The sequence below is a fragment of the Monodon monoceros genome, unplaced genomic scaffold (assembly GCF_005190385.1).
Source record: "Monodon monoceros isolate NGI ecotype Baffin Bay Population unplaced genomic scaffold, NGI_Narwhal_1 Super_Scaffold_3, whole genome shotgun sequence".
NCBI classification, from domain to species: Eukaryota; Metazoa; Chordata; class Mammalia; order Artiodactyla; family Monodontidae; genus Monodon; species Monodon monoceros.
The window spans coordinates 13,831,792-13,840,818 of record NW_021703780.1 but is presented as its reverse complement, the minus strand read 5'-3'; the positions used below and the strand labels follow the sequence as shown (position 1 = coordinate 13,840,818).

Genomic DNA, 9,027 nt, shown 5'->3' with positions numbered 1-9,027 from the left:
AACAAGTACTGTGTAAGAATAAATAGAATATTATGAGCTTTTATTTAATTTGGCCGCTATTTATATTTGTAACTCAACAAGCTTCTTAGTGAAGGACAGTGTCTTCCAAGGACTTCAGAGACGTTATAGTCTCGAACAGCTTCGTTCTTTCTCTGTCTACACTTATTACATGTGGGGAAACCAAGGCCTAGAAAACTTCCTTCTTCTGCATATCAGTCCCAGGCATGCAGTAGATGCTTAAATAAATACTTGGTGAATGGATTAGCTAGAAGTAAGAATACTTTGGCTATTATTCATTACTTTGCACAGTGTTGGAAAGCAATCGAAATTATTTTCCTTTCCAGCTGGGCTGTGCTCTTAAAAATAGTGAGTGTGTATGGATGAAAATAATCATGAGATGTGTTGCCATGTACCCAAGGATAATTGGCTCACTTACCTGTTTACAGATTATTCACATTGGAGATCATATTCATAGCTCCAGAATAGTTTTTTTCTGACACCCAACATAATCCTGGGCCTTCTCCTTCCTACTGTTACCTGGCGTGGGCTTAGGAAACCCAAACTAAATTTAAAACCAGCCTAAACAAATATGCAGATCGGCTCCAGTAATCAAAGGCTGAAAAAACTCAGTCCAGCAATGACTAGTTTGGGGATTAGTTTATAATAACTGTGCTACTGATTTTATTTAATGTGGACAGTTGGGAACTACCAGTATTTAAAAACATGATTTAAATAGATAGTGCTGGAAACTATGTTAGCAGATCGAGTCCTCAACTTCTTCCATTTCTATGCATAGGTCTTTACCTCACAAAACCTACTACAAGCACCAAGCTCCCTGATGGAAAGGTATATGGAAGATTCATTCATTCTCTCTTTCATTCATCCATTCACACATTCACTCATTCATCATACAGTGGGTAATTTTTACTTAAACATGCTCAAGATACTGTGGCAGAATGAAAATCAAGTAGACATACATTCAGTAATTAAATCATTTAAAGTTTAGTGGAAAAAAAAGTCTAGTGAGTATATGCATACTTAACATTTTTTTTCTGCATTCTATTCTTTCTTCTAGCCCATTAGACTGGTATGCTAATAACTGTGCTCTGTTTCATGATTGTGCCTCAAAGTTGCATGTTGATAGTAAGATAGGCCTCATGAAAGTTAGACTCTGGCTCTATTACTATTCAGTCCATGCCCATTTTCACCTGATAGTCCTGTGATTACCAGCATGTGTTTTCTGAGGAAATTGGCTAGAATCATTAGAGAAAAGAATGACAGTAGCTGTCTCAAATGGGGAGACCAAGCTCTTAATTTGATTGAAGGGATGACCTTTCTGTGTGTTGGCCTCCCTCTGAGCCCTGTCGAATAAAACCAGACCTGCCTTTTGGGCTGGCTGGTAGCTGTGTAATTCTCATAAAACAATGCAAAATGTGACGTTCTTAAAGTTTAGATTTCAGTGCATGGGCACTTGCAGGTGGAATTATTTTTTTAAAGCCATCCGTTCTGTTTCTCATTTTGGATTTCCTCTTCTGCACCCCCTGGACCATTGCAGGAGGATCGTGCAGCAAATCACCAGGGTGGTCCATTCAAGCTGCAGATTTGTCTGTCATCTTGGGACAGCAGGCTCGTCCTCCGCAGCCACTGCAGGAAAGTGCGTCACCCATCAGGTGAGAGTTTTGCGATGCCCTCTAGTTTCCATCTGAGGATAAAGTCTGACCTGGGAAAGTCGCCTACTAGCCGTACTTCAGCACTTTGTAGACTGTTTAAGATAATTGTCTTTGCAAACTGTATTGTGTGGGAAATTGAGAAATCGCCGAGAGGTGTTTTTTAAAGCTCGGATTCAAGTATTTCTCTTTTTGATTTATTTGGTTTGTGAAGTAGTCTACCTCTGACTTTGTGGATGGTCGATTATTGTGTGTGTTGGGCTTGGGCCTGATCATTTTAATTGTCACCTGTACTTCAAGCTGGTGAGAAAGTTTTGCTACCAAATGGTTATCTTAAGTCATGTTTTAGGTTATTGTTGTAGTATGACCCTTGTTTAGGGAGACGGGCTCGTTTGTTTGGTAGCAACCCGTATTTGTTGGATTTCGAATTTCTCTGTGTCTGTTTGGATTTTACAACTTCCTGATTTCTTCATGTACAGTAAATTTTTCTCATCTGGAGAGTCATGCAGACCCAGGGTGGATGCAGGGTTGATGACTCATGGTTCACTGTTGAAGGGAAGACAAGAGGAGAGTGCCTACATGAAATCAGGAGACCGTGGAAGTTAGTTAGAAGTTGGGGCAATAAGGGCTTGAGAACACTGGTATTCGCAACCGGAGGAGATTGTGAAATAGATCCCTTCTTTCTGTTTGCCTTGGGAGGAGTCCTCCTCCAAGCTGTGGAAATAGACTAGTTCAGAGGTTCCCAAGCCTGGCTGGGCACCAGAATCACCGGGAGAGGTTAAAAAAAATAGAATAGGGGCTCCACCCTAGATCTACTGAATCAAAATGAGCCTTAATGGTCTCTTGGAGTCATACTGATGTTCCACAGCTTTGGCAAAGGCTGGATCGGGTGGTCTCTGGGCGGCTCTTCCTGAGTCATGTTGGATTTCCTTACTTGGTGAGATACACAGTCCACTTTTACCAAACCTCACATACAAAACTCTGGATTTTCAGCTAACGTATACTTGCTTTATCAAAATGTTCATTTTGAAACTGATTCAGTAGATTTCTTTTAGTAAAGAACCCCCCCACCCCCCGCCAACCCCGGGCTTCTAAGATCCAGTTTTTAACTTCCATAGAAATTCCATGGTATTTGAGATAAGAGCGCAGGGCTCTGGAACCAGCCTGTCTGAATTTAAAATCTAGAGCTGCCGCTGTGAACTTGGGCAGTCCTGTAAACTTCCTGTGCCTCAGTTTCTTCTGTGTAAGTTGGAGATAATATTAGACGTTTCTCTAGGGCTGCTGTGAGGATGGAATGACATAATACTTGTACACTGAGCAGAGTAGTACCTGGTATATGGTTTATGATCCATGAACCTATGCTGTCACTGTGAACCTGTGACTTGTCTTGACAGGATGATTGTAATGTTCTTGTTTGGTGATGGTTGCTTCTCAACCATACATGACTCGGAATAAGTAAATATCCCTGTACCTTGGTCTTTGGACCAACATTGTAGACATTTGCAGCCCTGCAAAGCCAACGGGCCTTTTATTTATTTTTCTGAACTTTGGGTCAGCCTCCCTTGATTCCTGATGCAGGTTGCCTGTGTATTGTTTTTATATTGTAGGATGAACTGCTGAGTTGCAGGCATAAGTGACTGCCTGCAGTCTGAGTAAAAACACACACATACCTGAATGCCGGAAGTACTGTGCCTCAGAAAGGGGGGTCAGTAAAGTCCTACTGGGGGGCGAGGCAGGGGAGAGAGGAAGTTATCATACACATTCTATCCTTGTGAAATATGGAACTGGGTACTTTACATTTTATGGGCTGTGGGTTAGGGAAAGCGTCTTTCAAAGGAGATAGAGCAACTCTAGAATTCTGTGCAGAGTTAAGCCTCATAAGGTCTACAAGTGTCAGCTCCGTTGAAAGGGGTGCGATGTCTTATTGCTAATTTCTCTCTTAGGGGTATTATCCATTTTAGGCAGAAAATCCTCACCTTGAAGTTTTGGGGGAAGTGGCTTAATTGCATATGTGGTTAACACACATGCAATTTTTTTCAACCTGTGGTGTTTAAAGAGAATCATGTGTTAAAACAGGAATGTCTCAAGAATTTATTGTGAAAAAAATGGGCAGCAAACAGTCCTCTCTCTTGGTCAGTATGTGTAGCTTATTGAGAAGAGATCCAGGTTTTCATAGTACATAGTACAGAATATTAAGTGTCATAGGAATACTCATATTACTGACCAAGCAGTACAGAGTCACCTTGAGTTTTAAGCAGCTGACATTTCCTAGGATCGCATTTAAAGGAAGCTTATAAGCATTAGCTAAACGTTTTGCATAAATAGTGGCCTCATTACCGTCCTCACAATTGATGGCTAAATGTAAGCAAGGAAACAGTATCATTCACGTTGTACTCTGGTATACTCATTAAGGTTTTTTCTTTTTTTAAAAAAATAAAATAAAACCTAGATTACAGTTATTTCTGGTTCTAGCTGTTTTATCAATACAATACAGCTATAGCAGTTTCGACCTACCTCATTCACAGGCACTGTCTATGTAAAGAAATGATTCATTCATTTATTCGCTGTGTATTTTTTGTTTTTTATTACTGCACAGAGTGGGTAAGAGCTACTAGGAGGAGGTTATATACTTCGTGGTCAAGTAGGGGGAAGAAGAAATGCTCTGAAATAACCAATACAAAGCAGAACGGGGTGGGTTGTACTTACTGGGGCAGGTTCTAACACAGAAGGAATTCAGAAGAATGATGCTGAGTAGGATGTGGGGAAAGACTTGGAGGAGGAGGGACAGTTGGAGTTGAACTCTGAAGACTGGTTAGCATTTCTGTGGGAAGAGATGGAGAGTGTGAGGGTGACCATTTCAGTGCCAGGGCCATAACAAGCAAGTGCATGGTATGTAATTGATGAGGCCATTGAGGCAGAAGCCCAGGTGCCGGTGGACATCTGAGTTCCTGGAGTCCAGCAGACAGTAGAGTGTGGGAATAAGATTACTGAGAGGTCCAGTCTGGAGATAAATTTGGAGGAGCCATTGGCATGAAAGTGATCTTTGAGATTGGGCTTTGGGTTCTTGCGCCTGGCAGGAAGTTTGACAGGCAGGCGGGATGAGTATATTTCAGTGATGACGTCAGCCAGAGTGGAATATGTAGAGGGGGAAGTAAGAGGCAGTGGAGGCAGCAGAAATGGAGCATTGGTGTGGCAAAGCCTTTGTATGTTTCCTGTTTAAGACCTGGGGTGAAGGGAGGGAGGATGGAGAAATTGGGACGATGCACAGGGTGGATAATGGGGGGGGGGGGGGCGTCTTCCCTAGACACTCAGGCACCTTGGAAACTCAGGGCTGAGCTTTTAGCTCAATGAAATCTTATTGAAACCTTTATTCTTTAAGACCTTTAAAAAAATAGAAACTTGAGCTAATTTTAGCCAGATCTAACGTGTGTGTGTAAAAATGAATGCTGCTTTTGAAATTCAGCGCATGCAGTATCTCTTTTCATTTAAACAAATGATCCCTCTATTTTCCTCTAAACAGTTTTATTAAGAAGATTTTCAGTGAAGCCCTGTACACACTAACAACGATTCCAGCTTTGCCTTTGCTCTTTTCCACTGTGGATTTATTTATCTCATGTGATATGCGTAAATCACATTATGGCACCTACTTGACTTTGGAGCAGTTGTTCATTTGTGGCAATTCATTTCTTGTACTTTGATAAATCACATTAATACGGGTGTGTTTCATAACTTTAGTGTGGACTCTTAAATGTTATTTGAGTGTGTTTGTGTGTATATGTGTGTGTATATATATGCATATATATATATTTCCAGCTACTAGTCACAGTTTTCTGAACAATTTGGCTTCTCATTTATACTTTATAGAAAATGTAGAGTTAGTGAGCCTTGGCTCTGGGGAGAAAGACTACATAGCTCAAAGTGAAGGAGAAAGCTGGACATTGTCTGGTTATATTGCTGTTATTGGGGAGTCAGTCTTAATATAATGAAGGAATATTTGAGGATTATTTAAGGTATTTTTTTAACCTGAGTTTCTTTTTTTTCTTGCGGTACGCGGGCCTCTCACTGTTGTGCGGCCTCTCCCGTTGCAGAGCACAGGCCCCGGACGCGCAGGCCCAGCGGCCATGGCCCACGGGCCCAGCCGCTCCGCGGCATGTGGGATCTTCCCGGACCGGGGCACGAACCCGCGTCCCCTGCATTGGCAGGCGGACCCTCAACCACTGCGCCACCAGGGAAGCCCCCTAACCTGAGTTATTTTTGATGGGGTGTCTGTAGTCCCCTAAATGGCCCAGAATGAGGCTGTGACTTACCTTTCATAAAAGACAAGAAGGTTAGGATAGGAGTGACAGGAATGGAGAAAACAACTCAACAACTCCCGGGGGCAGACCATGCTGTCTGCAAAGATTCAATGAGCATCTAATATGTGAGAGGCATTATGCCAGCAAGACCCTAAAGGAAATATGGAGATGATCAATGGTCCACACTTTCTGTGTATTAACTCTTTGAATCCTTACTGCAATCCTTTGGGGTAGGCATTGCTATTATCTGCATTTCACAGGTGAGGAAACTGAAGCACAGAGAGGTTAAGTCACTTGCCCAAGACTGCTCAGCTGTTAAGTGGTAGAGTCATGCTGGGACCCCAGCCTGTATTCTTTTTTTTTTTTTTTAATTTATTTATTTTTTATTTTTGGCTGCATTGGGCCTTCGTTGCTGTGTGCAGGCTTTCTCTAGTTGTGGCAAGTGGGTGGCTACTCTTCGTTGTGGTGCATGGGCTTCTCATCGCAGTGGCTTCTCTTTTTGTGGAGCACGGGCTCTAGGCGTTCAGGCTTCAGTAGTTGTGGTGCACGGGCTTAGTTGCTCCGCGGCATGTGGGATCTTCCCAGACCAGGGCTCGAACCCATGTCCCCTGCATTAGCAGGCGGATTCTTAACCACTGTGCCATCAGGGAATCCCCCAGCCTGTATTCTTAACTGCTGCCATGCACTGTCTCTCAAGCCCTCAGCCCCTTCTGTAAGGCAAGGTATGCCCAGGAGTAGTATTTAAAGACCCACAGCAGAGGTGCGGCCGGCTCCCAGAGGTCAGGATCAGAGAAGGTTTGTGGACGATAAGCCCTCCTTTTTCAGGTGTGCCTGTCTGTTCAGGGTCACATACAGGCTGTCTTTGCTGTGTTGTTTCCCTTTTTTTCACTCTTTGTCCTCCTCCCTGAGATTCCTACGCACTTTCAATAATTATTAATTGAAGAAAATGATGACCATGGCATATGCTTATCTGTGTTTCAGGGGGTTGGCTTAAGTTGGGCTCCAAATGTTTGGTGTCCAGTGATGAACTTTTGACTCTTGAAAGTGAGGTGATGAACTTTTGACTCTTGAAAGCGTTTCACTGGGTCAGTGCTCAGTTTGCGAGGTTTGGCCGATAGGAACTATTTCTCTCTGCAGTTTGATAGATGGTGGGTGGCACCCAGTCCAACTCAAAGAAACATGGGGTGAAAGGAGGTCACACTTAAGTCAGGGAGGCCATCGGGAAGCTCAGAGCTTGTATCCCCTCCCCTGCTTCTCTGCCCCCACCTCTGCCCCTCCTGTCCCTTCATCTCTGGTCCCTGCCCCTCCCAGGCTCATTTTCTCACCTTCACTGGACCAGTGATGAGTCTTGACCAACTCATGTCAAAAGGATAGAGGAGCTCCCCTGGTGGCGCAGTGGTTGAGAGTCCGCCTGCCGATGCAGGGGACAAGGGTTTATGCCCCAGTCCGGGAAGATAACCCACATGCCGCGGAGCGGCTGGGCCCGTGAGCCATGGCCGCTGAGCCTGCGCGTCCGGAGCCTGTGCTCAAAGATAGAGAAGAAAGATCACTTTTCTCTTAGGCTGCCCAGGGAAAACCAAGAGTTTGTCTTTCTTACAGTTGAAGAACGTAAGTGATGATCATTGTGTAACGTGTAGAACCATCAGATCGCTCTGTTGTGCCCTTGGATCTAACAGAGTGTTGTAGGTCAATTATACTTCCATAAAAGAAAGAAAATTACCAAGGATATTTTTTAAAAAATGTCTTCAGAGGCAAGTCTTGCTTTATAGACACACAGAACAGGAGGATTTGGGATTTGCCCTCTGTGCACACGCGGATGGCAGCCCCAGCCTTCATCCGAGCTGTAATCATATGTGATGCATTTTATTTACAGATTAGGAGGCTCTGACTCTGACATATGACTAACGGGGAAGCTCCTCCCTTACAGCAGTTGTATGTCATCTGCTTCAGAGAACTAATTGCTTGGCAATTCCCCTTTGGTAATTCCCTCTTTATTTTCTGATGAGTTACTTAACAGTGACGGGCTTGTTGAGCGGAGCGTTGAGTTTAATGTGTGCTCCAGAAACTCCGCTGTAGGCCTGGGGGATATGTTTTTCGGATTCTGTTTAGCTTTACTGAAGGAACACTGAAACCATTATATGGCCTGTTAATATTTCACTCAATACGAGGTTAAACGCTGAGCGGTGTGCAGTTTTCCAAAAGAAATAAAAACCAGGCTTCTTTTTTTCAGTGTGCCCCTGTGCATTCGAAAATTATTAAAAAGGAATTTAATATTCATAGAATGTTGAATCCTTTTTTTCAAAATAAGATTTCAAATGGAGTAGCTTTCCAGGACACCACAGCGTGAGTGGGGGTGTGGTAGAAAGCTGTTGGGTGGGTTTTGGGGAGACCGAGTTTCTTTTAACTGCCCTGCTGCAAGGTGAGATGGACCACCCACTCCACCTTGCTGGGCCTCAGTTTCCCCATTTACAGGAAAGAAAGCGGGTGAAAGAAGTGATCGCTCGGGCCTCTTCTATCTCTAACACGGCACAGTCCCATGAATAGATTTTATTGTAATTCTTCCTCTCGGTTGCCCCCACCCTCCCCCAGAGACCTTTGCTCTGTCAAACATCATTAGCTCTTGTTTGACTTTGTTCGGTTTTGTATCTAATTAGAATTTACATTTTCAGCTATTATTGTGTCATTATTTATAAAGTAAGTCGTAAGGGGTGCCTAAAATCATTTATCACGCCATCTCTATTAGTTTCGTACCTTACCGCTTCCTCGGCTCCTTTTTCCTCTTCTTGCTACCATGCCCCAAACAACATCCATTTCTGGAGTGGCTGTGTTATAACTGGAAGGAATCTTTCTGCTAATTATGGAATAATTTTTTGCTGGAAGGAGAGCGCAGAAGCTCAGCTCTTTGCAGTAGCATCGAGGGTCACATTCTGCTTTTAATTTACAAGTAGAAATCCTTTGGATGTCATCTGGTTTTACCTGCAGGTGCAGATTTGAGGCTCGAGGTAATTCGTTTTTTCTTCCGCATCAACTTTCCCAGTTAGTGTGCATAGCATTACTTTGTCCTG

The 9,027-nt window shown here is 43.4% G+C and overlaps 1 protein-coding gene across 3 annotated transcripts in view; it reads left to right on the top strand.

Moving 5' to 3' along the window:
- Nucleotides 1-1,561: 1,561 nt before the first annotated feature.
- Nucleotides 1,562-9,027, top strand: part of ATXN1 (ataxin 1) — a 386,096-nt gene continuing 378,630 nt past the window's right edge. For 2 of the 3 annotated variants that reach the window (XM_029242536.1, XM_029242538.1), the window contains exon 1: nucleotides 1,562-1,670. The gene's annotated coding sequence lies outside the window, so the exon portion shown is untranslated. Of the gene's footprint in view, nucleotides 1,671-5,744; nucleotides 7,571-9,027 lie in introns of those variants that run through there. The other variant, XM_029242537.1, reaches the window with a different exon arrangement.